This window comes from Pogoniulus pusillus, chromosome 9 (genome assembly GCF_015220805.1).
Source record: "Pogoniulus pusillus isolate bPogPus1 chromosome 9, bPogPus1.pri, whole genome shotgun sequence".
NCBI classification, from domain to species: domain Eukaryota; kingdom Metazoa; phylum Chordata; class Aves; order Piciformes; family Lybiidae; genus Pogoniulus; species Pogoniulus pusillus.
This window is the reverse complement of record NC_087272.1, coordinates 11,051,334-11,063,392: the sequence shown is the minus strand read 5'-3', so window position 1 is coordinate 11,063,392 and position 12,059 is coordinate 11,051,334.

The following is a 12,059-nucleotide window of genomic DNA, read 5'->3' as shown; positions in this document are numbered from 1 at the left end:
AATGAGACAATTTGCTGGATAGGCTTGAAATAGGGAAGCATTGCTTACACACCAATATATTTTATAACAGACCACTGCTCCTTTGCAAGCAAATGGAATAGTCTGTGAAGGGGATGGATAATTATTGCCTGTTTTTAGTCTGGTAACTGTTGGAGTGTGATCTTGGCACATCAGTTTTTCCCTGAGGAATAAATAGGCCTGATTTGGTTTGTTGTTTCCCAAGTGTTACAGGCTAAAGGTCTGTGTTTTTTTGCAGATGTTTGGCTTTAGTTCATCACAGAGAGAATGATTTGCCATTGGAATGGGCTGCCCAGGGAGGTGGTGGAGTCACCATCCCTGGTGGTGTTCAAGAAAAGACTGGATGAGGCACTTAGTGCCATGGTCTAGTTGATTGGACAGGGCTGGGTGCTAGGTTGGCCTGGCTGATGTTGGAGTTCTCTTTCAACCCAGCTGATTCTATGATTCTCTAGAGGTGTGCTAGCTGCAGATCAGGACTGTCCACAGAAAGAGTCATGAAAGGATTTTGCTTAGAAAAGATGTTCAAGATCATCGAGTCCAACCACTGACCTAACACTACCATGGCCATTCACACATGTCCCAGAGTGCCGTGTCTACATGGATTTTTAACAGCTCCAGGGATGGTGACTCCCCTGGACAGCCCATTCCAATGCCTGACCACTCTCTCAGTAACATTTTTTTCCCCCTAATACCAAACCTAAACTTCCCCTGGTGCAACTTCAAGCCATTTCCTATTAGTTGGGAGAAGAGACAGCCCCCACCTGGCTCCAATCTCCTTTCAAGGACCTGTAGAGAGCAATGAGATCTCTCCTTGACCTCCTCTTCTCCAGGCTGAACACCCCCAGTTCCCTCAAGTGCTCCTCACCAGCCCTGTTCTCCAGACCCTTCACCGGTTTTACTTTCCTCTGGACGCATTCCAACACCTCAGTGTCTTTCTTGGAGTGAGAGCCCCAAAACTGAACCCAGGATTTGAGGCACAGTTTCATCACTGTGTTTGTGCAGCAGCACCATCACTGGCTTTTGGCAGGGCTTTCCTATGCCACAAGTGTTGCCTTTGTTTCAATTCCTGCAAGGCAGTAGCAACTCTAAGCCCCAGTAGAGCCCATCTTCTGTCTAGGCAGGGATGTTAATTAATTTTAATGAATCTTTGAGCATACAATATGCATGAAAAAGCTGATTTCCAAAGCATTATTTTGCAGAGTAAACCGCAGAAGCAGGTACTTCAGAAAGCCAGCTTGCTTTGGTATAATAGGTTTTCCTGCACATCTTTGGTCTTGAAAACAGAAAAGAAGCCTTCCAAACCAGGCTTTTTATTTTGCTTGTAATTTGCAACTCTATTATTTAAAATAAGTATTATGTTTTGGAAGTGTGATTCAGTATTTGCCAGCCTGGCTGAATGGACCCAGAGAGTGGATTTTTCCCTGGGTGGGCTTTGCAGAAGATAATGGTTTAAGTGCTTGAGTATGAAAAGGCCAAACAGAAAATTATCTAAATATTTAAGGTGTCAGTGAAGTCATTCACTGACTTGTCCTAGCAGGTAGCTGAGGTAGGAAAAGGCAGTGCTGGTCTTACCTTGGGGTAATATCCACCAACTGGCTTCCACCACTTTGCTCTAAATCATCTTGGGCCATTGTGTGTCTGAAGGTCAGCTGGTCTTCAACCAGAAGAGGGCTCACTTCAAAACAATGCACTCCAACATATCCCCACTGTCTACAGAGATCTGGTTGATCTATTTTAGGAACAAGTTCTTTACCATGAGGGTGCTGGAACACTAGGACAAGTTGCTCTATTCCTGGAGATATTGAAGGTGAGGCTCAACAGGACTCTGGACAACTTGATCTAGTTGAAGATGCCCCTGCAGACTAGGTGACCTTTGGAGGTCCCTTCCAACCCAGGCCATTATATGATTAGGTCTGTTTGCTCTTGGTTGATGAACACAACAGCACTCATGAAACTCAGGTTTATATGAGTATAAGGCTGAAAATTGAGTGGTGCCTTCTGCCTTCCAGTGCAGAATACCAGCATGGCCTCACCAGCCCCTTCTATCTGTGCTGCAGCAGAGCTGAGCTACCAATGCCATTCAGGGGAGCTCAGATCACTGTCCTTTCACTCTGGTGCTGCATGATGTGTGACACTAGAGATGAATGAATTATATGTTTTATTTAACAAAGACTTTAAATGAATTAGGTAGCCAAGTCCTGCCTGGTCTGAACACCCAATAACTACTCGTAGTTTTCATTATCCTTCCAGAAATCGTTGCCTGCTTTATGCAATGCTCTAATGTATTATTCATAGCCAATTTCATTGGGAACATTATTGCAGATTCCTAATGGAACAAGAATGTACAGAAAGCCATTGAAATCCTTAGGAGGAGAAAGAGGAGTGCATTTCCATAAAAATGAGAGTGTGTATGCCTGTGCATACACATACAGAGGACTGCAGGTCTTCGTGGGAGCAGGAAAATGCCTTTTAATTGTGGCAGTGGGCTTCTTCTAAAAGCATGGCTGTTACTGCCTCTCTGCAAGAAAGATTTTTTGCTGCTGAAGCAGGCCCAGAGAAGAGCAGCAAAGCTGGTGAAGGGTCTGTAGAGCAGGTCTGGTAAGGAGTGGCTGAGGGCATTGGAGTTGTTTAGTCTGGTAAGGAGGCTGAGGGGGGACCTCATAGAATGATATAGAATCATAGAATCAACCAGGTTGGAAGAGACCTCCAAGATCATCCAGGCCAAGCTAGCACCCAGCCCCATCCAGTCAACTAGATCATGGCACTAAGTGCCTTATCCAGTCTTTTCTTCAACACCTCCAGGGACAGTGACTCCACCACCTCCCTGGGCAGCCCATTCCAATGGGAAATCACTCTCTCTGTGAAGATGTTCTTTTCCCAAGCAACAAGTGATAGAGGGACAGGAAATGGTCTCAGTTTGCATGAGAGGAGCTTTATACAGGATCTTAGAAGCAACTTTTTGATTGAAAGGATTCTCAAAGACTGGAACAGGCCCTTAGGGAGACAGTTGATTCCCCATCCCTGGAGGTGTTTCAAAGAAGCAGAGATGTGATGCTGAGGCCTATAGTTTAACACCAGACTTGGTGGAGTTGGGCAATGGTTTGACTCAATGATCTTTAAGGTCTTTTCCAACCAAAACAATTCCATAATTGTATATCCTGCTCCTGATAATCCACTAATCCTAATGATAAATTAGATGCTGAGCTGAAATGTTGCTCTTCTCTTCCAGCTGAGTGTTTTCAGTTTCATTGTTAGCCACTCACCTGTACGTATTGCATGGATGCTTATTCATGTTTCCAGACCATTTATTCACTTGGTTTGGTACCTAAGACATGCACCTGGAGAAAACCCACCTGAACCTCACAATGTCTCATCTTCTGCAGTGACAAAATACACAAAATTGAGTAACTCACTCTGTCATTTAAAGCAAAAGACTTCATTTCATACTGTCTCTGTGGCATTGCTAAGTAAGAGCGGCAAGGAGACACTTGTTCACTCTTCCTGTTGTAAAAAGATGCTCTTCTCATGGCTTCAGAGATGTTCCCTTATCATTTCAGCCTGTCATCAACCAGAACTGCCTTCTCTGGTCCTCAAATCTCACGTTTTCCTGCCCAAATACAACTTCTTGTGTTGCCACAGCAGGGTTTTTACAGCAGAGTGCTTCGTTCTAGCCAGTGGTTCCCCAGGTGTTGTGAAATTGAGGAATGAGCCTTTACTCCAGCATAGCAGATGGTACTGCTACTTCGTGCTTCCACCCTGAAGCACTATCCAGCTGTTTTGGGCCCTGCTACAAGGAGTATAAGTGAGTTCTGCCTCACCTGCTGCTGTTGTGTGGACTCAGAGTTTAGCACAACTTCACCTGCCTTTGAGGAACTTGATTCTGTAGCCGAAAAACTAGGATGCTGTAGGGCTGCCACTGTGCCTAATACCTCTGGGCTCTTTTCAGTGATGGCCAGTGGTAAGACAAGGGGTGACAAGCACAAATAAGGACACAAGAGTTTAAAATTTCAGGAGAAACTTCTTTGCTATGTGAGTGACAGAGTGCTGGACCAAACTACGCAGAGATGTTGTGGAATCTCCTTCTGTGGAAGCTTTCAAACCCACCTGGATGCATTCCTTTGCAGCCTGCTCTAGATGACCCTGCTTTAGCAGGTGGGGTTGGACTGGGTGATCTCTGCAGGCCCTTCTGACCACTAGCATTCTGTGATTCTACCTGTCTAAAGGCAGTGGAGCTTGGATTTCACAACAGAAGCAAAGGTCAAAAACTGGCCTTATGTTCTCCCCAGTGCTCTTGTGGTGCTTGCACTGAGTGCAGTATAAAAGCAAGTTGTGCCAGGCCTGTTCTTTCTGCACTACATCTTGTGGTTGTCCTTGAAACTTTGCAGGCAGTGTTGTTATCTAAGTGAGATGGATTGCAGGTAGAGCTTGCTGTGCTGGGTTGGGCACTTCAGAAAGCTTTTCCAGCTTCATAATTTAAATGTATGTTTGTCCCTCTTTAATTGAAAAGTTCCAAGGAGTGAAAGGTTTCTGTGTTTGCACTGTTTGAAGGCTGCTTTGACTTCTGGTTACCAAGGAAACTGCTTTAATACAGAATAAGATTCCAGTGACCTCAAACTCTGTTCTGTTTGTGCATCCTTCAGGGTGGGAACTGTTTCAATGGGAAACTGTTTCAAAGCATTTTAGTCCTGCCTGGGGTTTGGCATCTCCAAAGAGTGCTAATAGGGCTTGAAAGTTTATCTGGCACTTCAACATCTATCCAGCTTCTTGCTTCTTATGAATCCAGGACTGGACCTGACACCAGTGTTGCTGACTCATGACTTTTGAGTACATATGCTGACATAGAGTCACAGAATCATTTCAGTTGGGAAAGAACTTTAAGATCATCCAGTCCAAACAGTCTCTAACTCTACTAAAACTGGTGCTAAACCACGTCACTCAGCACCACATCTCTGCGTCTTTGAGACACCATGAAGGATATATACAACACTTCCATGGATATATAGATATGGTACACTCTATCCTGGCTCTTATTCTCAATTTCTAGTCTACTCCTTTCTCTCTTTACAAGTTAGAGTATGCAGCAGTGATGCCACTGATCAGGCAGAGCAGCAGTCAGCCATTGGAATAGGTTGCCTAGGGAGGTGGTGGAGTCACCACCCCTGGAAGTGTTCAAGAAACATGGACATAGCACTTTAGGACATGGTTTAATGGTTAATGGTGGTCTTAGGTTGGCAGGTGGACTTGATGACCTTGGAGGTCTTTCCTAACCTACACAATTTCTGATTCTCAAATGTATCATTTATTTGGTGATTGATTTGTTTATTGAGTGGTAGTCAGATGTGGTGTACTGGAGACTTTTCATATTGAAGCAGGTACAAAGCTGCCTGCTTTCTGCAGCTAATGATAAAATTTTGTATGAAGAAGGCAAAGGAAGTGGTGAGTCTACAGCTCTGTAATTCTCAGCTTAAAGTGTTGAGATAGAAATTCATGTTCAGACTAAGGCATCTCTTAACTCTTCTTTCATACACCTGTGTCATTGCTGGCTACAACTACCTGAAGGGAGGTTGTAGCCAGGTGGGGGTTGGTCTCTTCTCCCAGACAAGCAGCAACAGAACAAGGGGACAGAGTCTCAGGTTGTGCCAGGGGAGGTATAGGCTGGATGTTAGCAGGAAGTTCTTCCCAGAGAGAGTAATTTGCCATTGGAATGGGCTGCCCAGAGAGGTGGTGGAGTCGCTGTCCCTGGAGGTGGTCAAGCAAAGCCTGGATGAGGCATTCAGTGCCGTGGTCTAGTTTATTGGCTAGGGCTGGGTGATAGGTTAGAGTGGATGATCTTGGAGGTCTCTTCCAACCTGGTTGATTCTATGAAGGGAGACCTTCTCTGTCTTTATACCTATTTGAAAGGAGATTCTATGACCCATGGCATTAGTGAGTTGGGTCTTCAACCCTAAATTTGGAGCTGAGTCATGGGTGTGGATTTGCTGAAGCCCTTAGAAATATCATCTTGATTCTGGAATTTCACAGGAATATCCTGGAGTGTCTAGGAATGCAGCCTCTTTCTTGGCTGCTAATCTCATGGCTTCTGAGGTTGAGAGTGAGGAGCCACCTAACTCTGACTTGTCCAGAGATGGGCAATGAAGCTGGGGAAGTGTCTAGAGCACAACTCTTATGAGGAGCAGATGACAGAACTGGGATTGATTAGTCTGGAGAAAAGGAAGCTGTGGGGAGAGCTTCTTGCTCTCCACAACTCTCAGAAAGGAGGTTGGAGCCAGATGTCTTCTCACAAGTAACAAGGGATAGGAGAGGAAATAGCCTCAAGCTGCTTCAGAGGAGGTTTAGATTAGATATTAGGAAGAAATCCTTTCCCACAAGAGTGGCTGGGAATTGTACCAGGCTGCCTAGGGAAGTGATGGAGCCACCATCCCTGGAAGTGTTCAAAAATCTTGTAGACATGACATTTCGTGATGGGCTTTAAGGGCTGTGGTGGTGTTGGATTAGTGGTTGGACTGGGTGGCCTTAGAGGTCTTTTCCAACCTTAATGATGCTATGATTCTATGAGCTCCACTGTCAGGAAGGCCTCTCTTCTCACAAGCTCTCAGAACTGCAGGGCAAATGATGATGTGTAGCTTCTGGGGAAGGAGGATACAATTAAACTGAGTTCTGTAGTGTAGGCATTTCTGTTTCATAGCAACTACCAGAAGGTCAACTGCAGTATTTAATAGACTTCATCAGATGGAGTAAGAAGGCTACCAATTTGTACTCTGTGGTAGTCAAGCATTGGGCTGATGAAACAGAGTAGGAGGAAAAGACTCTTGTACCTCAGCAGCTCAGACCTCTGACAGCCAGGAACAGCTTTGAATCATGCAAGCTGCAAAAGTAACCTTCATCAACAAGTCTCTCTCAAGTCAGGAAAAGAGAAAGCTTATCTACAGTGCTGGTTATGGGGAAAGCAGAGGAAGGAAGGAAGGAAGGAAGGAGTATAATAGGTACATTTCCTCCTGAAGTCACCTCCTTATATATCTTTGATGCAGAGTAGGAATTCGTTAGAACAGAGGAAGAATTCACTCCAGTGGCAGGTTTTGCTGCACAGCAAAAGGCCATAGCTGCACGGGTGTGAACCTCCAGCCCACAAGGGGAATTGCACATCAGCTTTGGAGGCTAATAAGGGCATGACCTTCTTGCCTAATGAAAGAAAGGTTTCTCAGGGGATGCTGTTCCCTGCTGGCTGTTTTATGTTTCTCCAGGCACAGGCAGAATTTCTGGCCCTCCTTTACAATCAGCAGCACTTGTGTTGTCAGCCCAGAACCAGCTGTTGAAAGGAGAAGGTTTGGCTGGACATGGGACTCTGAGTGAATGGTCAGGAAAGATTTTGCAGACTAAGAGTTGAAGGAAAAGAAAAGTCAGTTACTGCAAAGGGAACACAGGGCATGAGGAAGATTAGCAAAAAGGAATTATGAGAGCGGCTGTGAGGAGCAATGTGGGTGATGAACCCTGTGTTCCTGAAGGCCTCAAATCTCCCAGAGCTTACACCATCTGGAGCAGTGCGAGTAGGCTTCAGATCTGGGAAAATATGATTATTATTGCAATAAGTGAAGGGCTTTGTTAGCCTTGGGCTCTGTGGTAAAGGGTTGGACTTGATGATCTGTGAGGTCTCTTCCAACCTTGGCGATACTGTGATACTGTGAACTGCACTGTAGGCAGAGGTGTCATCACAGTCCAGGTACTTCATGAAAGTGTATTGATTTCTATTCCTGATTGACTGCTAGGATTGATTCTCTTGCAGCCTTCCAATGTTTGAAGGGGGCTACAGGAGAGATGGAAAGGGACCTTTTACAAAGGCAAGGAATGACAGGATGGCAGGCAATGGCTTCAAACTGGAAGAAGCTGGATTTAGATGAGCCATTAGGAAGACGTTCTTTCCAATGAGAGTGGTAAGGCACTGGAATGTTTTGGCCACTAGAACAGGCTGCCCAGAGAAGTTGTAGAGCCTCTAAGCCTGGAAGTGTTCAAAGGCAGGTTGGATGGAGCCTTGAGCTCCCTGCTCTAATGGAAGATGTCCTTGTCCACAGCAGGGTGCTGCACCTAGATGATTCATAAGGTCTCTTCCAGCCCAAAACATTCTGTCATTCTAATTAGCTGTTTTGAAAGGAGTTGGGGAGGAAAAGCTTGAACAATATCACTATGTCAAAAGATCTCATTGGCTTGATGGTTGTTTTTGTCTGTTTAGTGGCATCATCTTTATGTTCTAATGCAAGATATGAATGCAACACAAGTGATTTCATATCAAAGCCTTAGACCAGTCCAGAGCAATTCTTTTTCTCTGGGAATGTCATGTTTAATTTTACATCTTAATGAATTTGGAATTGAAAATCTCAAAGCTGTTAACGAGCCCAAACGTTCATCTTTTTTTGGTCAGCTCTCTTCAGGTGCTCCTCTTTTGGCTGCAGCAGAGCTGTTCTGACACACAGACTTCAGTGTCCTCTCCCTGCTGTGAATCTTTTCTGCTTGGGGTGAAATCCCTTTTGCAATGCCACCTTGAAGCAGAAAGGTGTAGTAATTGTCATCAAGCTTTGCAGGCTCTACTACAGTACTGTTTCAGGCCATGTGTCTTGTAGCAGACATTAACAACAACAACAACTGTATATTTATTTAATAGGTTTGACACGTTTGAGTTCTAACAACCCTAAACTCCAGGGATTCAAGCCAACTCCATTAAAGCAGTGGGAGAAAACATTAGCAAGTCATTTGAAATGGAGCTGGCACATAGACACCTTTTGACTTGAATCACTTAACTGTTTTCCCAGGAATTCAGTCTGAGTCTTCTGGCACACTGGTTGAATGCAAGGAGGAAGTTCTACAGTTTCACTAGACTCACACTGAGACTTTAGCAGTGCTTGCTGCCCATCTATGTGTGTGTGTATGGGGAAACAACACTCAAATACTGGACTCAGTTTTGGGACTCTCACTGCAAGAAAGACATTGAGCTGCTGAAATGGTTCCAGACAAGGGCAAAGAAACTGATGAAGGGTCTGGAGAACAGGTCAGGCGAAGAGTGAGTAGCTGAGGGTGCTGGGCTTATTTAGTCTGGAGAAAAGGAGGCTGAGGGGAGACCTCATTGCTCTCTACAACTCCCTAAAAGGAGATTGGAATGAGGTGCAGATAGCAGGCTTCAATGATTCTGTTGCCAGGACATGCATATTGGTCTGTTTAGTCAAACACTTTTTGAAGCTGTTGGCCACTTCACTTATATTTGGAAAAGAAGCAGAGGTGCCAAAGAGACTGCACTCCTGAAAGTGTTTAGGTATCAGGCTCTCAGAGAGGAGCCACAGCCGAGAAAAGTTAACCCTTTATTTGACACCGAGGAGAGAAATTTGTGAACCTGGTTTATGAGTTCCTATGGCTTGTTCTAATAATCTGTTTAAGCTTTAAATATACTTCATTCACACAGAGTGCAGTGTGCCTGTGCATATTGCTCTGTTGGTTATACGCTGGCATATTGCTCACTGAAACCCTTCCAGAAATTAGTTGTGCTCCTCCTTGTGTTAAAAGTGTAACCCCAGCTCCATCTGCTGGCTCTGTTCACTAAAAAGGCAACATTGCTGAAACAAATCCTGGCGATTTGACTTTTTGTCTGCTGAGGGTGTGTGTGTGTGAAATGATTATTAATAATAAGCATACCACCAGATGTGTCCTCTCCTTCAAGATATATGCAAGAGAAAACCTTTGTCTTTCAGTTCCTTATCTTTTGAGTTTTGTATTTTCTGGACTTCATGACTTTGGAGTTCAGGTTTGGTGTTCTGTTTTGTTTGGGTTCTTCTTGCCTCAATTAAGACAGTTTTATAAATCTATTTTAATAAAGATAAAAATACATATAAATACAAATAACTTAATAGGAAATTTCCCTCCACCTCACCTCATTATCTATTGAGAGAGCATTATGAGGAAGGTGAAATACTGCATCTGAGTTGCATTGTGATCCTCGTTTCTCACTCTCAAAGCATGACCCTTGGAGCAAAGATTCAAACCAGCTTTATAACTAGAAATAGCCATCAACTGCCCCACACAGCTAACTCTTCATTAACAACTTCTGTTTCAAGAGTTGGTATATTCTTGGTTTGTTTCTTTTCTCTGCTTGTATTAGGCAAACATTTCGGTGTAGAGTTTCTGATATCTGAGGTTTTGGTTTTGTTTGTTTGTTTGCTTGTTGGTTGCTTTTGGTTTGTTTTTGTTTATTTTTTTTTAAGTCAAAAATTCTTTTTATGCCAAGCAAGAGAAAAAGCAAAAAGAATTCTGCAATGGATTTTTCATCAAAAATTAGTCTTGGAGCTGGCAGAGTGGTTTTGTTTTGATTTTGATCACATGTTTTTTCTTTAAAAGAAGAAAAAAGTATATATAATGAGGGCAGCACTCTAAATAAAACCTAGAACTGTTCTTTTCAGATAGTGCAGACCTTGCTTCATATTTTCAGCAAAATAAGTGTTGCAAATAGATGAAGCAGCTTTTTTCTTTTCCTTTGGTGAATAGGAAACCAGCTTGTGGGTGTGATAGGGAATTGTGCTGCTCTGCTGTCTTGGTACAAAGAGGATGCTCAGGGGGGACCTCATTGCTGTCAACAACTACCTGAAGGGAGGTTGTAGCCAGGTGGGGGTTGGTCTCTTCTGCCAGGCAACCAGCAACAGAACAAGGGGACACAGTCTCAAGTTGTGCTGGGGTAGGTCTAGGCTGGATGTTAGGAGGAAGTTCTTGCCAGAGAGAGTGATTGGCATTGGAATGGGCTGCCCAGAGAGGCGGAGGAGTTGCTATCCCTGGAGGTGTTCAAGAAAAGATTGGCTGAGGCACTTAGTGCCATGGTCTAGTTGAGTGGCTAGGGCTGGGTGCTAGGTTGGACTGGATGACCTTGGAGGTCTCTTCCAACCTGGTTGATTCTATGAATATGAGGGGCTGGAAGTGGGGCAGTGAGAATCAGTATGGCAGTGTGGAAGATCAGCTGAAAGCTGGATTCTGTGCTGTTTTCTCATTGTGAAATTGTGCCTCAATGCTGCTGAAACTTTGGGCTAGTTTATGTCATTTCAGTGCTTTCAAAGTGGAAAGGTTTTGTGTTAAAAATGTGAAAATTAAAGAGTTTGATTTCCCTTTGCCTGCCCCTGCCTGCTGAACCTGCCTTAAATTTGTAACAGTAGCCTGAAAAGCATCCTTTTGAATTCTAATAATGTGGCTGGTGTGTATAATTCTTCACCTCCATTGGGCAATTAAGCAAAATTCAGTGGCTCTTTGTTCAGCTTGCAGATCTCATTTACTCTGTCACATGGCCATGAACTTGGAAAACCCTTGCATGTTGGGAGACTGTGAATTAGTCTGATGAGAGGAAAACCAAGAGGAGAGCCAAATCCAGTTTCTTCAGCAGATAACTGCTGAGAGAAGCACCAAAGCCCAAGGCTGTGGTATGAACATGGTAATCCAAGACTGGAATTCACTTGCTCCTTGTACCTTCTTAGTCCTTTGGGCCACACTGTCTCTGCTTTACAGCAACATCTCCAATGCTGTTATTGCTACAAAGAGTGGCCAATGCTGAACCTCTACAAAGGAAGATTGTAGAAGACTCTCCTCTCAGGAAACTAATGATAGGATGAGGGGAAATGGCCTCAAGTTGCACCAGGGGAGGATTAGGTTGGATAGTAAGAAAAGATTCATTACAGGGTCGTGGAGCACTGAAACAATCAGCCCAGGGAAGTGGTGGAGTCACCATCCCAGGAGATGTTAAAAAACACCCAACATGTAGATGTGGCAGTTCAGGACATAGTTCAGTTTGTGTTGGGATGATGGTTGGACTTGATCTTAGAGGTCTTTTCCAACCTACACAACACTGTGATTCTGTGATGAGGTCAAAGCATTGCATAATGCAGCAAAAACATCCAGGTAGAACAAACTCCTGAGTCCAGAGATGTATAGCAAGGAAATCATAAGGGTAATTTAAGCAACTAGTCTATAGTTTGCACATTCCTGTTTCCAAGAATGGTGAAGAGTTTTATATAGCTATAAAGAGT